Source organism: Galeopterus variegatus, unplaced genomic scaffold (genome assembly GCF_000696425.1).
Source record: "Galeopterus variegatus unplaced genomic scaffold, G_variegatus-3.0.2 Scaffold10908, whole genome shotgun sequence".
Classification (NCBI taxonomy): domain Eukaryota; kingdom Metazoa; phylum Chordata; class Mammalia; order Dermoptera; family Cynocephalidae; genus Galeopterus; species Galeopterus variegatus.
In genome coordinates this window covers 15,644-23,549 of record NW_007737019.1, presented here as the reverse complement: position 1 = coordinate 23,549, position 7,906 = coordinate 15,644, and positions in this window count along the sequence as shown.

Genomic DNA, 7,906 nt, shown 5'->3' with positions numbered 1-7,906 from the left:
GTAACTGCAATTATTGTTTGTTTGATGTAAATTGCCTTCTTCATAGCAGACCATCTGGCTTTTGAGAAAGTGCAGTTTTCCCTAGGGAAATGCTCATCATTTAGGTAAATGGCTTTTGTTTGACAACTGAAAGAAGAGTCCTAAGAAAATACACATTATACCTTTGGGAAATATCAAGGAAACATTTAGCTTTAATTATGCACCAAGAAATATAAGGTAACATAGAGTGGAAGGATAGTAATTTTAAAGCTCCCCAAACCTCAGTGTAAATCTTGGCTTTGCCACCTGCATCAGCTGGTCCCATCATTTCCTCTCTGAACCTCTGTTTCAGCATGTGAAAATGGATGTAACAAAACATGTAGTTTACTCAGGGCATTGCTGTGATGATTTATCCAGGTTAGATCTCAAACTGAGAGCAGCACATAGTACATAATACTTAGATACAAATGTCTTCTTTCTTCTCACCTTTTGTGCAATTCTACTGACCTCAGATTGTAAACCTGCTTCTTAGTTTGCAAGCTCATTTGAAAGCAAACAAACTGCATATGGGACTACAGAAGAGGTAGGGAAAGTGTCCAATGTTTACACAATTCTGAATCTTTGTAAATGACTTAATCTTTGCCAAAAGACAAAATCTATTGGGTGGGGAAAGAATAAGGGGAACTGGATGATCTCCACGCTGTTATCATTTCCTTTAAAATTTTTATATTTATCTTACAGATTTTTCAGATACTATGTCATGGTGTCGGGCTGGATCACAAACCCCTCTGCCCCATCCTGTGCAGGTCCTGAGTCAGGTAAGCAAAAGAAAAATTGAGGAGCTGCCGGCAAAGTGGACATGCTTTATTCTTCAGATGCGAGCTCCGCCGACCAGCAGTTCAGAGCTGCTGCCTTCCATACCAACGTACACAATAGCAGCAACGAGCCAAGGGGTACACAGGTGCATATGCGCACTAACTCTACTCTTACTAGCTTGTTTACATCAGATGTGCTGAACCATACCCAGCCAGATATGAGGAAGGGGGCCTGACCAAACCAACTCCACTTTCCTCACACTCCACCCCTTCAGAGTCCCTCACCACATAATCTACATCTACACATCTGTGATCTTCCGTGATGTTCCCTTAGCGAGGATGGCTGACCCTTGCATCCATATAACGTCCGTACTTATTGTAAATTCAATACACCTTGAGGCTTGTCCCCCTAGCTCTATCCTTTCAACTATTAGCCATGAAAACCCCATCAATACACATGCTTGCTTAGTAGTTGTGATTGGGGTGGTTTTCCACAGGAATCCTGCAGCCACACAGGTAGGAAACTTGGTGCATATTCAGCAAGCTGACACACTGGCCACATGAACATATGTATGTGTCCAGTCGATTCTGGTGCCTGCAGCCACAATACTACAGGTAAAAAGACAAAAAGGTTATTGGCACCAATAGAGAGAGTTCTCATCCCTCTGGTGGAATACATGCCCACTTGCCATCCTGGAAAGAATGGTTGCAGGAACAGGTCCTGCAGCCCTATGCAACAGAGCCTCCACTGGAGAGGGCCCACCCTTGCGGGGTCTCTCATTTAAGACCCTGACTGTTGGCCATAACTGCCGTGTCCACCCCTTCAGGGATGGGGGTTGGGTGGATAGCCTGAGTCCCTTTTTCAGAAGACCATTGTACCATTCAATCATTCCCACTGCCTGGGGAATATATGGCACATGTAACTTCCCATTGAATGGACCACTGAGAAGCCCACTTCTGTACTTCATGTTCAATAAAGTGGGCTCCATTATCACTCTCTATGACCAGGGGCTGACCTACATGGCCGTGAGGCTATTCGACACCTTAATAGTGCTTATGAGTTCCGGGGCCTTGAAGAGCCATACAAACAGAAGACCAGTAGCCATATCAATGGCTGTGAAGATATACCTGTAGTTCTCTGACTTTGGCAGTGATCCCACAAGCTTCACCTGCCACCATGTTAGGAGCATCCTCCTTTTGGGTTTTCTGCCTATCTGTATGCAGCACCTGGTGAGCCATCGACTGCACAGTCTTGCAGCCAGCATCCTGTATTCTCCAATGTAGCCACCCAACTACATCTGCTGCTGAAGCTCTCTCAAGTCATCCTACCTTAGCCAGTGACTGGCTAAGGGAAAATGTCCTGTGACATGGGAAAGAGTTACTTTCTTCTCATGTCCCAATTCCCATAACTCTTGCCACATGGCTTGTCCCCACAGAGGTCGGTGACCTACCAGCCACTGCTGATATTTCCAAGTACATATCCAAAGGGTAAGACCCTTATATGTGGCCCACTTATATCGTTCCAAATGACCTAGCAGCATTGGAGCCACCTTGGTTAACTCTGCAAGAAAATAAGAGGCTAGTAAGACATCATCTATGTAATGAAACATTGTAACCATGCTGGGCCTAGTCCACCTGGCTAGGTTCCCAGCCACTAAACCATGACAGATGGTTGGGCTATGCAGGTAGCTTTGGGGCAACACTTGAGAAGTCCATTGCCTTCCTTCCCAGGTGAGACCAAATTGATCTTGGCTATGAGCTGAGATCAGGATAGAGAAAAAAAAGCATTTGCAAGGTCCAGTACATAATGATAAGTTCTTAGCTGAGTCATCAGCTGATCCATCAAGTCATGAACTGAAGGCACAACTGCATGAAAAGAGGAACTACTTTGTTCAGTTCTTGATAGTCTACAATCATCCTCCAGGTACCATCTGGCTTTTTCACTGGCCATGCTGGGGTGTTAAAGGGGCTATGTGCAGAACAAATAATGCCAACCTTTTCTAACTGCAATGTAGTGGCACCTATCTCCACACGTCCTCCTGGCAAGTGATACTGTTTCACATTGACCATACGCCTTGGCTTGGGTAATACCTGTGGGTCATGTTTAGCATGTCCCCCCAAGACAGGCTTTACTGTCTGTATCCATGGCTGGAATTCTCCAACCATCGTTTGCAGGTGTAGCCCATAAAGTACATCTATACCCAAGATGTATTCAGCTACTGGGGATACGTACAGAGTATATACACAAGGGGGCAATTGTTCAATGCTCAGGAGCAAAGACAGAGCTTTGACTATAATAGTCTTTCTTCCATAACCATCAATATACACTGTTGCCCCTGGAAACTTATCTACATTGCCATGTATTAAGCTACAGTCTGCACTGGTGTCCACCAATGCTAAACATATACTGTACATTTGTCTCAGATCAATGTATTACCAGTTCAACATGAGGCCTCCAGTCCTCATCTGCCCCCAAAAGATGAGCACCTTGGCTTGGTCCCTAGCCAAAAGAAAACAGTCCATCCACCTCTCTGCTCAGGAAGTAACCAAAAAAATCTTTTAAATTCACTGGGTGTACCTAGCCACCAATTTTTGGACATTTAGTAAAACACCATTCAGAGCACAATTGTTTCCACAAGGCAAACAAGACCACATTTGACTGCTGGTCAATTTTTTCCCTATCAGCTCCTGTCGTAAGCAAGTCAAACCACATCTGCATATGGCTAGTCTCGCTCGGTCCCTTCAGAGTAAAATCCTGAGCATTTCTTGGGGGTTTAGTCTTAGCCACCTTTCGGATCCCCTTTGCTTGTCTCCTCCCCTTTGCTTCAACCAGACTGGCCATCATGGTCATCACTTCATGTATAGGACGACCAATGTATGGGGCCAGTATGGCAATCAGTGACCCAAAAGATGTTGATGGGTGCATTTTGCAGCACTATGTCTCTCACGCTGCTGATAAAACATTCATTGTCTGGGTCATAGGTGTTCACATTAAACATGGACTGTTGTACCCCCAGCCCCCAAATTATCAGAACCAGCTCGGCATATGTTTGCCACCTATTCACAGTTTCAGGCAGTTTGCCGCCACTTGTCCACATGGTCAGGATGGCTGCATTCACTCATTCCATCAAGGAGTGGTTATCCTGTCCCAGTGTGTATCTGCGGCTGATCTGTAACCACTGCCACAGGGATGGGTGCGTGGTGGTGGAAGCCAACTTTTCCATCTCCTCACCAGAGCACATCACACCATGCACCCATAGGTCCCACAGCCACAAAAGCCAAGCATCTAGGGGTTTGCCCTGTTTCTGGTGAAACTGTTTCCCCAGGTCCAGCAACTCAGCTTGAGTGTAGGGAACATAAGTAGTGAATTGGGTCACTTGTGGGTTGCCTACCAGTTGCCCACCTTGTCCTATAGGCTGCTCATGCTTCACTTTCTGATGCACAACAGGTCATGCCAGGGGACACACAGTCTTCCCCACCTCACCATCGGATTCAACATTGTCCCTGTGTTGAAAGCAGGAGTGACCTGTTGGTGTACTTCAGCCTCCAGAACAAGTACCCGTGCTTCCAACAAGTCTGCTTTCTGCTGCAAATCTTGCAGCCATGCTGCTTCATGGAGTGCCTGGTCCATGTTGACTCGTAGTACAGTGAGCAACAGCCAGACGCCGGTCAACAGGAAAGTGGCCACCGGGTACCACATACTCAAGGGTAGCCACATTTCCTCCCCCTCCCGAGGGGCTAGTGGCTCCCTTACCTGCTCAGAATCCTGATGACAGCTATGCCAATTGTCGGGCTGGATCACAAACCCCTCTGCCCCATCCTGTGCAGGTCCTGAGTCAGGTAAGCAAAAGAAAAACCAAGCAGCCGCTGGCAAAGTGGACATGCTTTATTCTTCAGACGCGAGCTCTGCCAACCAGTGGTTCAGAGCCACTGCCTTCCATACCGAAGTACACAATAGCAGCAACGAGCCAAGGGGTACACAGGCGCACATGCGCACTAACACTACTCCTATGTACCTTGTTTACAATGGATGTGCTGAATCATACCCAGCTGGATATGAGGCCAGGGGGCCTCACCAAACCAGCTCCACTTTCCTCACACATGGCATGTCATTTTTCTGAAGATTACATGAAAAGTGGGCAAATTTGGGTATGTTAAATGTTCATATCAGTCATTGCCATTAATTATTGCTAATATTTATTATTTACTGCAGGCCAGGCAATGTACCAAATACTTTACATACATTATCTCCTTTATTCTTCACAAAAATCCTACAAAGAGGGTAATACTATTTCACCTGTTTTATAAATGAGAAATTTATAGTACAGAGTAGTTGAATTGTGGGCCACACAAGGGATCAGTGGTGTTACTATTTGAACCTAAGTTTGTCTGAGTCCTAAACCTGACCACTCAGTCCCTGTGCAATGTCACATGCACACACACACACACTCACTCACACACAATCACACATATTTTCTTGCTCCTGCCTCTACCTCTGCTTTGGCAGCAAGAATTCACTACTATCTCAAATATTAGGGCTTGGCAAGAAGCATTTGCTCACATAAGTCAAGCATTGCCATTTCCACTTGGCTGCTGAGCCTTTTCTTGCACACATGCACACGCACACAGACACACACAGAAGCCAGCTGCAGGGCAGGATACCATCTTGTCAGGTCAAAATGTCACAAAATGTCTGAGGCCACTTTTACAAGATACTGCTGAACCCACACCTAGGCGAAAGATACTATGTCTGATGCAGTACACTGATAACTTGATTGTGAGTTCCTGGAGAATCTAACTCCTCTGTAAGAAATAGGGGGGCCTGCTAATTTGCTTTCATTTATTTTTTAGAAATACACTTTATTTATTCTGCAAAGCAGAACTGTTTGTATTTGCAGCTAGATGACAAAAATACCTCAATGTTAAGTTTTTGTTTTTCCTTGGCCATTTTAAGATAAGTTGGGAATAATTCTAGGCTGAGTTATGAACGTGAGTATGAAACAGACTGGTTCCTTAGATGTGAGAACTTTGACAGACACATGGACTACTTTGGTAGCATAGAGGAAGGTACTGGGTATGATGTCATAGCAGGGACATTTTCTGGAATAGTGATGCCTGAGCAGTCTAACAGAGGAGTTAAGATCTTAAGCCCCAGCTCTACCACTCCCAAACCACGTGGTTTTGGGCCAGTTTCTTAACTTCCCTAAACACCACTTGCTTTACCAACGATGTGAGTGGTAATATTTGGGTTACAGATTTGTCTCTCCTGGCATTCAGGAAATTGCATTATCCACTTCCATTTTCACTACCATCTCTGTCCCTGTTACCGTTTGTACTGTCTGATGTAGGGGTTCCCCAGGCTCACCCCTTGGGCCCATCTGCGTTTCTGTTTACACTCCCTCCCTTGGTTACCTCACCTTCAGCCACAGCTCCATCCACAGTCCAGCTCAGTCTCACCTACATTTCAATCTCATGCTGAACATCTCTATGTAGACACCTTGCCATGGCATTTGAAATTCCACAAGTGTAAAGCCAAATTTGCTATTTCTTCCCTAAATTACCTTCTGACTTTGGAATGAATAGCTCTTTTAGATAGGTCTCTTCCTCTCACAGACTCCAAACTTCTGAGTCATCATTCATGTTTTTTTTTTTCCTTTTACCTTATCTAATCAGTCACCAAATTCTGTGGGTTCTTAAACGTTGAAACTTTTTTGGTCAGAGCAGGAATGGAATCCCAAAGGTCTATAATAATTGTGTCAGGAATTTTTTTTTTTTTTTTAAGAGTAACAGGACGAACTTTTTTGGTCAGAGCAGGAATGGAATCCCAAAGGTCTATAATAATTGTGTCAGGAATTTATTTTTTTTTTTAAGACTAACAGGACTGGGTGCTTAATATAGATTTATTAATTTTAAAACTAAAATTGAAGGCATTTCTGTTCTCTAATCTTAAATGCCTGGAGTATCTGGACTATTGTACGGTTAGCTACCTTGGGTCTTTGCTTACTGAGTCACTCCCATTCCAGCATCTTGTATATAAATTCCAATTTAAGCTTGGGTTCCCTGCTTACAATCTTCAACAGTCTTCTAGTGCTTCTGAATAGTATAAACTGCAGAGGCCTTGTGTTTAAGGCTTTCTCAAATCTCTTTCCAACTTGTTTCTCTGCCTCTTCCTCCACGGCTCTAATTCCGCTGCTCCAATTCCATGCTCTCCTTAAACTAAACTCCTTACTATTCTTGGAATCAACTGACCTTTTCCTGACCCCAAACCTTTACTCATATCTTACCTCTTTTCCTATTTTTGTCACATCACTTTGATCACCCGTCATATTTGGCTGAATCGCTAGGCTGTGTGACTCCCCTACCAACTGTCATGCTTCTATCTCCCCTTTCTGGTTCTGGCATTTTCTCCACTCTTGTTGTGGCATTTTCATCGCATTTATGACATAAAACCTCCCTCCTAGACTGGTGATTCCTGAACGTAAGTATTAACAAACCACTCTCCAGTTTACTATACAGTGTCTGAGTTAGCCATCGTATGGTTCCCGGGGCAAGGGTGAGAGCCATGTTCTCTCGCTTTGCCAAGATCATAAACCTATTTTCTACTTTCTTTATAATTTTTTTTTCCTTTTTGTCTTTTTTCGTGTCCAGCAACTCTTACCTCTTTTCCTATTTTTGTCACATCACTTTGATCACCCGTCATATTTGGCTGAATCGCTAGGCTGTGTGACTCCCCTACCAACTGTCATGCTTCTATCTCCCCTTTCTGGTTCTGGCATTTTCTCCACTCTTGTTGTGGCATTTTCATCGCATTTATGACATAAAACCTCCCTCCTAGACTGGTGATTCCTGAACGTAAGTATTAACAAACCACTCTCCAGTTTACTATACAGTGTCTGAGTTAGCCATCGTATGGTTCCCGGGGCAAGGGTGAGAGCCATGTTCTCTCGCTCTGCCAAGATCATAAACCTATTTTCTACTTTCTTTATAATTTTTTTTTTCCTTTTTGTCTTTTTTCGTGTCCAGCAATGGATCGCAACCCTCAGCGCCGCGCCCGCACCGGACCGGGACTGGCAACGGGATCGCAGCCCTCAGTGTTGCACCCGCACCTCGCT